This window comes from Kogia breviceps, chromosome 6, assembly GCF_026419965.1.
Source record: "Kogia breviceps isolate mKogBre1 chromosome 6, mKogBre1 haplotype 1, whole genome shotgun sequence".
Classification (NCBI taxonomy): Eukaryota; Metazoa; Chordata; class Mammalia; order Artiodactyla; family Physeteridae; genus Kogia; species Kogia breviceps.
The window spans coordinates 49054456-49063172 of NC_081315.1; the positions used below are offsets into that span (position 1 = coordinate 49054456).

General features: G+C 45.8%; 1 pseudogene; it reads right to left on the reverse strand.

Annotated features, from left to right (window-relative positions):
• Positions 1–845: 845 nt before the first annotated feature.
• On the reverse strand, positions 846–1635 carry LOC136794425 (NADH-ubiquinone oxidoreductase chain 1-like; annotated as a pseudogene).
• Between the last annotated feature and the right edge of the window lie 7082 nt (positions 1636–8717).

Consider the following 8717-nt stretch of genomic DNA (forward strand, 5'->3'; position numbering starts at 1 on the left):
AACGGCTGTTATTCATCCTATATGGGCACTTGATGAGGAGGGTGTAATTTTTTCCAGGTGAGTCTGACTAAATCTCCCTCAGCCTCCAGCTATGATTTATAATATCACTATGATTAATAGTATATTTAGGTTGATGGATGGTGACATGTGGTATAAAACTGACAGGGGTGCACTTTTGTCATATTAATAGCATCAGGCCTGCTCTTCATGGGACGCCTTGTGTGACGTGAGGCACTCAGAAGTGAAATGGGGAAAGTCCTACTTTTGTGACAAGGGCGATTGTCATGAGGGTGGATGCTGCTGGATGAAAGATTTTTGTTATTCATTGTGTTCCATGACCAGAGTATATTAGATTAATGATACTAGCCATTATAAGTAGTATTGGTGTGGTGGATTGTTTTAGGAAATATTTGTTGGATGCTTCTGTAGCTTATGGGTTTGTGTTTTTTATTAGAATGGGGATACCATTAACCAGTGTGAGCTTCTTATACAATTATATTTCCTGTGATAATGGTCAGTAGAATGATAGTAAAAACAATGAGAGTTTATTAGTACAGGAAGGATCTACGACAACATGTTGGGGGTATGGGCCTGAAGCTTACCTAGTGAACCTTAGTATATAGCATGTGCTGTAATGTGGTAACATGGAGAATATAAAATTCTTAGGAAGAATTCAATTCCAGGAATAAGAGCATTGAAACCTCTATAATTTACTCTATCACAGTAACTCTTTTGTCAGACATATTTCTTAAGTTTGTGGTGGGTTGCTGGTATGATGACACGTGGTGAAAACTCTCATATACATCGGGCTAATGTTAGTAGAAAAAAAATTTTTATACGAGATGTAGACGTTGATCATATCAAAATTGTGGGTAGGATGCTCAAATTCATAGAAAGGAGATTGTTAGATGTGTTTTAATGATGACTTGGGGTGTATATAATTCTGGCACCTAGGGATTGTCGAATGCTCCTACAAATGGATTGTTGTGGAAATGTTTATTATAAGGAAATTGACATATTGTCTAGCAAGGAAGAGGTGAATGGGCCTGCTACATCTTCTACATTGAAGTCATATACAGGTTTTGATTCTACTTCTGTTGAATCAAGTGGGGCTTCATTGAATTTCTGCTACTGCGGAGATAATAAAATTCTGAGTAGGGGTCAGAAGAAAATAGTCATAGGTGTTCCTGTGTAATAATTACTGTTGAAAGTGTAAATGATCCATTTATCAGTAAGACTGAGGATAGAATAACTGCTACATTACTTCATATGAGATTGTCTATGCTACTGTCCCTAGAGCTCCAGTGAGTGAGTATGTTGAATGTGAAGCTCATCCAGAACTGAGGATGGAATAAATGGCTAGGTGTGATATGGCTAATATAAAGAGTATGCCTACATTTATATTAATTAGTGGCTAAGATATGGGAAGAGGAATTCATGTTGTGAGAGCCAGGGTTAAGGCTAGCATTGGGGCAATAATATATAAATTGATGCTGTTGATGGACATAGTGGGTCTTTAATAAGTAATTTGAATGCCTCAGCAATGGGTTGTAATAATCCATGTGGGCAGATGATTTTTGGCCCTTTCTGGATTTGTATATAGCTTAGGATTTTCCATTTAGTTAATATGAGGAATGCTATGGTGAATTAAATTGGGTAACTTGTGAAAGAGTGTTGATTATAAACATATTCTTAGGAAGAGGACTTGAACCAGTGCAGATAAAAGTTTCAGTTTTACATAATTACCGGGCTCTGCCACCGTAACAAACCCTGCTCTACGGTAGGGTATGTATAAATTAATTGAATGTAGATTATGTCATCATTTAGTTTGAAGACATTGTGTAAAGTAAGCCGTATTGCTCTTGTCCTTTCATACTGGAAGAAATCTGCAATAGACAGAAACCAAGCAGGATGGCTCCAGTCTGAACTCAGATCATGTGAGACTTTAATCATTGAACAAAGAGACAATTAATAGCAGTTATACCATTGAAATGTCGTGATCCAGCATCAAGGTCAAAAACCATATTGCCGATATGAACTCTAGAATACAATTACACTCTTATCCCTAGTAAAACTTGTTCCATTGATCAGTGTTTGAGAAGAACAGGTGATAAAGAATTTTGACTAGCTGGTCTAAATTGTAATCACTCAGAGGTGATTTTATTCTCTAAAAATAAATGGCACACGGGCTCAAGGTGCACCAGCTTCAGTAGTTGTGGCACGCAGGCTCAGTAGTTGTGGCCCACTGGGTTAGTTGCTCCGTTGCACGTGGGATCTTCCCAGACTAGGGATCGAACCCGTGTCCCCTGAATTGGCAGGCGCAGTCTTAACCACTGCATCACCAGGGAAGTCCCAGAATCGCCGTCTCCCTTTTAATACACCTTAAGCCCAAAGAATCCATGGAAGATTGTTACAGATAATAAGAGAATAAAATATTGTAAGGACTATAACAGAAGCATATAGTACACTGTTCATATAGACACATCCCAAGCAGTTACAAAGTATATTATAAAGAAGGCTGCAATTTTCAAAGAATAACATAAATTATACCCACAAACTCCCAATATTTCCTGAATCGTTGCAATCTGAAACCCTATTGTAGGAAGCAGAACATTCCAGGAGACATTCTACAAATGAAGGCCTCTAAACCCTGTGGGTGGATAAGGAATTCTGGAAGGAAGGTATCCTCACTCAAGGAGAGCATGATCCTATACTTTTGTCACATCACATCCCTGTACAATTCCCATTGATCTCGGTCCAGGCATTCCCAGTTCTCTTGAGAGAAATCTATGGGCACATCCTGGGATGTCAGCAGTCCCTGAAATTAAAAGTACACATGACATGTGGCCACGGGAAGAGTTCATAATGTGACGCAAGAAGAAAAGAGCAAATAAAGAGAACTGGTTTTAATTTAGAAGAGTGTCTTCAATCATCCACTAATATATATATATATACATATATTTTTTTTTCACAAAGTAACTTTCTCTATTTCTAACTACAAAAAAGAGTATGTCATGTGATCCATAAAACCAGTATAGAGACTATAGTCATCTGGAAAGGAAATGATAAAATGGTGGTTTCAACACGGACATATGCATTTTTGAGTGTTTTATTTATATCAAACTGGATAAAATGTGCGTATTTCTCAGACAGAAGAGACATGTCGAGGTAGAAATGTACCTTTCAACTATTCATGGGTCCACAAGTACACTGGAGAGAGTGTAAAATTGCAGATTCTGATACAGTAGGGCCGGTGGGCCTGAGTTCTATTTTTTAAACGAGCTCATTTTTAACTAGTGATGCCACAGTCTCTGATTCATTAACGACAATTGTGAATAGCAGAGACATAATAAGGAAAGGTAAACATTCATAGTTAACTTCTAACTTCAAGTGTGTTATGGATTTCCCACGTTTAATAGGATAGTAAGCACAGCAGCAACTACCATTTGTGAACATTCACTGTAGACCGTGTGTATCTTTCTGACTTTTTGTGTAGGATTGCAGGAAAAAGGCCTGCGCTGCGGCCACAGTGGGCGGGGCCCTCAGGCCGGGCCGCCCCTCCAGGACCCCCGACGGGGCCCTGAGCTCCTGGCGGCTCCTCCCCCGGCGCCCCGCTCCCTCCCAGGAGGCCTCAGGCAGAGCGGCCCCACCCGCAGCGCCCAGAACGGAGCCCGCGTTTCCTCAGAGCTGGAGCTCCCGGCTCGGGGTCTCTTCCCTCTGCCGTCACGGAGCTGCCCTGGAGCCCAAGGGGAGGGCGGCCTCACTGACGCTGCCGGCTGCGGAGGGGCCCCGGCGGCCGAAGCCGCGACAGTCGTGGGGACGGCGGGCCGGGTAAGTGGGTCTGGTGCCCGGGCGGCCGCGCAAGAGCAGCTTCTGAGGGGAAGGGTTTCGCGGCCACCCGCCGCTGCTGTGCAGAACGAGCGGCCTCGGGGTCTGGTCCCGGGGAACTTCGGCCCCTCCTCTCGGCCCTGCCCTCGGCCTGGCTCGCGGGGCCCGGGGGGCGTGGGGAGAGGGCGGCTGAACGTCCTGAGGGGACACGGGGCGAGGGAGGCACAGGGTCCGGCCGCAGCGTCAGCGACCCTCCTCCCGACGGCGGGGAAAGCGGCCGAAAGTTCCTCCCGAGGCTTCCAGGCCTCTTGTTCAGCCGAGGCCCTGTGCGCCCCATCCTCCCTGAGCTAAAGCACCCGGGGGGCGGGAGGGGACAGGGCGGGGGGCTGGCGCAGGTGATGGGGGACGGGAAAAGGTGATTGTCAGCTAAGGAGAACCTGCTCTCCCAAGGTGAGCAATGCAGGGCTTTCCTTTGTATGCGAAGATGCTGGAGTCAGGCTCACGAATTCCTTCCTTTGATATGCACCTCAGCTCTCTGGGGCCTGCATCCTGTATTTGCATATCCTGAGTTCCTCAGGGCCTGCCCGCTCACATTGGAGAGGATGACTGTGGCATCTTTTGTTTACTGAGGTGGCAAGAAATATTCCATTTCTCACAGGCTTGAGGGGCAGACAGTGAAGAAGCGTCGGAGAGTCTCACTTGGCATGTACTTTGGTTTACATATAGATAATAGTTATACTTACTTAACTGTGCTAATAGAGGCTCTGGAGTACAATCAACTTGTACTACTGCCCTCTATGTATTAATTTCATCAATATCATAAGATAAATGCCTGTAGAATTGACTTAATCCAGTTAAATAGCATAATGATTTTTAAAGGAAACATAATAGAAATATAACAACAAAACCTTTACCACTACAGGCTGGGTCTGGAACAAGGTAAATAAATGTTCCATTGTTAAAATATTGAAAGAGTATTCAATAGAAATATCAAGAAAAATGACAAATAATAAGGGCAGCAGAATGTTGAAATGTTCTATCTTTCTATCACTTTAAAGTGGCAGAAAATCATTTATGAGCAGGCACTGGGGCAGAAGATGCCTGATTTTATATCTTTGTCATAGTTGTGCAGTTGTTTCAACAAGTAACTTAAAAACACAATGGAAAAGCCAGGAGGTTTGTGCCTGAGATCATGTTGATGTGAAACCCGGGATGGCCGCCTTGTGCCAGGTGTGTTAAGTTTACCTCGCAGGTAGACCTCAGAGCTCCTGAGAAACAAGGGCTGGAATTTTCCTGCTGGGTGCCCCTTAGGTTCTGTGACTTGATTGATTGTGAGTCATGTTGGGAGAAAGACCTGATCACAGGAAGAGGGTGGGAATAGAGTGATTTGAGGAGCAGCTGACAACATTCATCACAGCTCATTGCCTGAATGAATTTTAAAGAAACAGGAAAACAAATGATTCTTATGGAATCAGAGAATGTGAGGGCTGGACAATCCCAGGAAATGAGGAACACCCATCCCGTTTTCCAGATGAGAAAACAGAGGCCCAGCAAGTTGAAATCCCTCAGCCAAGTTGCGCCCGTCTCTCCTCCCCACTACATGGTTTGTGTAAGCAGGACTCTTCCTGTCTTGATCACTGCTGAACCCCGAAAAGGGCCACGCATCTAGTAGCTGCTCCAAAATTTTTGATTGACTGTATGAATAATGCTATTTCTTTCTTTCTCACTCTTATTCAGGATTGTGCCAAGAACTCCCCAGGTTGCAATGTAATTCGATAAATGTCAATATGAATTGAGTTTTGTTGTGATGAGGACTTAGGCTTTAAGGTAACAGACTTGGTTCAGATCCTGGTTCTGCCACTCAATAGCTGTTTGGCTTTGGGAAAATTACCAAACCTCTCTGAGATTATTTCCTCCTTTGTAAAAGTGGGGATAAAACTATCTGAGCCAGCAGAGCACCTGCATGAGACATGTGCACTAAATGTTGGTCTTTCTCACTCTCCCACGCCATCTCTCTGTTCTTCCCAGAGAAGTTGTACAGAAGGATATAGTACTTAAAAAAAATATTTATTTATTTATTTTTGGCTGCGTTGGGTCTTCTTTGCTATGCATGGGCTTTCTCTAGTTGCAGCAAGCAGGGGTTACTTTTTGTTGCAGTGCGTGGGCTTCTCATTGCAGTGGCTTCTCTTGCTGTGCTTGTGGTGGAGCATCGGCTCTAGGAGTGCGGGCTTCAGTAGTTGTGGCCTGAAGGCTCAGTAGTTGTGGCACATGGGCTTAGCTACTCCGTGGCATGTGAGATCTTCCCTGACCAGGGCTCGAACCCATGTCTCCTGCCTTAGCATGCAGATTATTAACCACTGCGCCACCAGGGAAGTCCGATACAGTACTTTATAAAGAGGGGTTTTAATTTAATTCGGATAGTGTACATTCTTCTCGTAGAAAAGATTATTCCACTATAGAGACATTAGCATGCAATACCACTACAAATGCAGTATTCTATGGGTTAGATATTATCAGTAAATTTTATAAGGAATTGGACAAATGCCAAAACACTAGCAACTGTTGAGTAAGAGGATTCAAATCTGGGGTGCCCCCACCCCAATTTCAAGAGCAGCATGTGATTTTCAAATCCATGTTTCATCTGGTCTTTGTTTCTCATCCATCCTCTGGGTTTGCCTTTGTCAAGAAGGCTCAGATCCTCTGCTTTCACAGCCTCGCGGCTGGCTGTGCCCCAGCTCCCGTCCTGGAACCTCTGCATGCCTGGCTGTGCCTGCTCTCCCTGTGCATCACCAGCTTTGCCTGGGAGCTGCTGCGTCCTGCACTGCTTGCTGTACCCCAGAGTACCTAGACCCTTCTGGTACATGAAGTACACCCTCATACCATGTGTGGGATCAAAGTGAAGTTCCCAACTTTGGAAGTTGCAGACTTGAGGGGCACACAGTGATTTAAAGTCGGGTCACCTGACTTAAAGGGGGGGGGGGTTGATTGTTTTAAAGCCAGGGCAGCTGACTTAAAGTCTGCGTCCCTCAGCTGCAGGATGAGACCAATTTTGGCAGTGCACGGGTTCGCTCCAAGCCATCACTGCTGTTCAGGAAGAGCTCCAGTAGCGCCTTAGTGCAGGGGGACTTGGTCCGTTGTCTTCCCCTGCCCTCAGAGGGGGGCCACCTGCTCTTCTGGAGGAGAATCAGGAAGGGGGAAGTGCAGAGTCCCAGCTGGAGTTGCGGCACCCCTTGTCTGATGGCAGGGAAAGGGGGGAGGGGCTTTGTGGTGTCCTGGGGCTGGACTCACCAGGTCGACTCAGCCTCTCAATCTCCTAACCTCCCCCTACACACTCCACAAGAGTTTCCAATAATATGTAATTGCGCTTTAGATTCTCGGTCTTCAAACTCATACCCAGGCTCCCGGGTCCCTTGATTCAGCCAATTCCTCTGTGCTCTCTCTTCTATTAGATACAGTCCCAGAGGGAGGGGCCGGGGGATGGGACTGGAGGGACCCCGGCAGCACTGGCCTCAGCCGAGTGCATAGATTCGGGGCCTGTGCTCTCACACATGTGCGAGGACCCTTAAGGCGGAATGGAGGGGGCCAGTTAGAGGCAGTCCTTGCTGCCTCAAGTGAGTATGGATCACCGTCGGGTGGGGAACCCGCTGAGACCTGAGAAGTACTGTTAGGAAGATGTGTTCCTTCCCTGGCTTCAAGGACGTGGGTGGGCTTCATGACTCCAGTTCCCCTCCAGGCCTCCAGGTCCGGCTGCAACCCAGCGCCCTTGCAGACCTGCCTTCCTGTCCCAGAACGTGCCAGGCTCCAGGAAGAATCCAGACTGCAGAGATGGTGCCTGAGCGCTCCAGCTTAAGAAGTGCTGTCCCTGGGGACCCAACAGTGGAGGCAGGAAGGGTGAAAGGAGTAGCGGGGTGGGGTAGAGAGGGGTGGCTGCTCTGGGAGACGTTGAGAGAGAAATATCGCCCCCACACCCCCTGCAACTGACCCACTGATGCCATAGGATCTCAGGGCCCTTTAGTCAAAGATGCCTCTGCTTCTTTACTCCTGTGTTCAAAACTATGCAAAACCAACTCTTCATCCTCTTGCTGCCTTGCCAGGACGTTTACAGCCCTGTTCTTTTGAAGCACTCATTCCCTAAACTGCAGTTTGGAGCTGCCCCAGCTACTTAAAAGTGTTCTCCTTAAACTGAGACTAAATCCTACTCTTTTGGAAAAACGACCTTCACTTCAGAGGAGATCGTCTTTTCTGCCCATTCCTTCCTTCTACTGCCCTCTTAAAAACCCCTGTGCTTAAAGAGCTTGGTGATTTATTTTTTGCTTGATGTCAAAAAGAAACCTTCCCCATGCACCCCAAAAAGCTTTCCTGGAAAAATAGGTATTTCAAAACCATGACAGTGTTTTGCAGTTAGTATACACTGGGTAGACTGCCTAGCAATCCCTCCAAGTGGCAGAGGTGAGCAACACCTTTACTTATTTGATTGGATGCCCTTCAAATTGAGGAAGGTCCCATTCTTATGGGACCTGAGCCCTGGATGGCTGTGGCTGTGATTAGATAACTTCTGGTGATTTTATTTCCCTTACTGAGCTGCTGCTTCTAGGTTACATTCATTTTGTTACCTGTCCATTTTTAAAGAAAGACTGACAAAGTCACTGTACTAGGCCAGGAGTCTGAGCTCAGGGTTGGTCAAAGGTACTCACAGGGAGAAAGGTGGATAAAAATAGGTGGGTAAATGAGGAGGGTTGGCAAGTACAGCCAGGACACCCGTGTTCACCGTGCGTACTAATAAAGGCCCGAATCTCCTCATTTATCTCCCGTGGGAAGTTCTGATGGTTCACAGGATCAAACTCAAATCATATTTAAACTAGGGCATATTCCTGAGCATAAAAGGAAGT